Source organism: Lolium perenne, chromosome 1, assembly GCF_019359855.2.
Source record: "Lolium perenne isolate Kyuss_39 chromosome 1, Kyuss_2.0, whole genome shotgun sequence".
Classification (NCBI taxonomy): domain Eukaryota; kingdom Viridiplantae; phylum Streptophyta; class Magnoliopsida; order Poales; family Poaceae; genus Lolium; species Lolium perenne.
Window position 1 is genome coordinate 14,020,734 of NC_067244.2, and position 2,006 is coordinate 14,022,739.

Below are 2,006 nucleotides of genomic sequence, written 5' to 3' on the forward strand. Positions count from 1 at the left end.
ACGACTTCAAATTCCAGCCTCTCGATTCTATAATTTTCTCGGGTCCCAAACTGAACGTCGAGATTGATCTTCCCCAATGGATAACTTGGTTTCTCCGGTGTGATGCCGTGGAACCTTGTGTCTGTTGGCTTCAAGTTTGCTAAGGATATGTTCATCTTCCTCAATGTATCTTGCATACATAAGGTTTGAATGCTTTGCCGCCGTCTATGAACACTCGAGAAACATCAAATCCTGCGATAATCCGCCGGCAGAATAAGTGCTGACTGCCCTGGTCGAGGGACTTGCTGCGGATGATCTGCTATTGTGAAGCCAATATCTTGTCCTGACCAATTAAGATACTCAACTGTTGGTGGAGGCATTTTTTCTACCATAAACACCTGTCGTGAGATTACTTTCTGAGCTCTATTGGACGGCCTTCCCTTCTGGATCATTGACACCGCTCCGTTGGAGTTAGGATCAACATAAGGTGGTGGTGGAGGTGCTGCCGCTATTCTAAGCTGATGCCGATTGTCGTCTGTAATCGCGGGAGGAGGCGGCAAGTGAATCTCGCTTCTGGGTTCTCGAGGATTTCTCTGTGTTGCCCGCGCGTTAGCGTTCTCTGCATATCTTAGCATTGCCTGAAAATTTCGACAGTCTTTCTGCAGGTGCCCTGACTGTCTTTTACCGTTGCTGTCGAGGAAAAAGTGCATTTGACACGGCCCATTCATCATCTCTTCAGGGGACACGAAAGGCCTTGGGAACCTAGGCCCGCTATTTTGTCTGTTGTTGCGAGAATCATCCCTGTTATCGCCTCGCTGTTCACTGCTTCTCTGATAATCATCTCTGTTGCTTCCTCCTGTGTTTGCCCGAAAACCTACCGAAATTTGCCCTGGAGCGTCATAGTTCGGGTACTGCCGAGGAAATCGTCACCTCGGTTGATAATTTCGACCACGGTCCTCCTCTGGCGACCTGTGCCGTTTGTTGTGGACAGCGTCTTCTCCATCTCGCCCATCTGTTTGCTATCTCCATTAACGCAGATACTGTCTTTGGATTGGTCCTTCCTAAGTCCTCGACAAAATCTCCACGCCTGATTCCTGCGACAAACGCATCTATTGCTCTCTCGTCAGATATATTTTCTGCCGAGTTTTTGATGATATTCCACCTTTGGATGTACTTTCTCACTGGCTCATCTGGTTTTTGTCGACATGCTCTTAACTCCTCTAACGACGCAGGTTTTTTGCACGTGGATCTGAAGTTCTTGACGAACACATCCTTGAAACTTTCCTAGCTGTCGATAGATCCTGGAGTGAGTTTCTTTATCCAAGATCGTGCGGCTCCACTCAAATGCACCTGGATGCTTTGCATAGCTCTTGCCCTGGTTCCTCCTGTGAGCTTCACTGTCTCGAGATAATCAACTAGCCAATCCTCTGGATCTTGAAGGCCGTCGAACTTCTTGAAGTTGTCGGGTAACTTGAATCCTGAGGGGACTCGAGTTTTTCGGACTCTCCTCGTGAAGCATGGCAAGCCGCACATATCTTCGTCATTAAGCTCCGGAGATTGCCGATGATCCCGTCTGCTTTGCCGCGCTCTGTCGACCCTTGCTTGTGCTGCTGTGTCTCTTGCTCCACTTGTTCCTTCAGGTGCTGCCGCTGTTGCTGCTGCAGGTCGTGGACTATTTTGCCGTGCCGCTCCTTCGGGAGGCGTTGATACAAACGCTGTCCCCATAGCTCCAACTCCTGCTACCGCCATATTGTATAGTGTCTCCCTTGGATCACCTGGAGGTGGTTTAGATGCGAGGATAAAAGCATGTGTCGCCATATACCCAGCCTCTGGTGTCTTAGGGATGATGTTTCCTCTTGTATCTATCGACATGAAGGACATGTTGAGGTTTTGGACCAAGTGTTCTCTTTCTGCTTCGGGTATATGTTGCAACCTTGATCTTGCTCTGTTCCGCGCCTCTCTGTGGCTATCACCCGAAGTTCTAGATTGTCGACTTAGATCTGCCCTCCTCCTGCTAGATGCAGAAG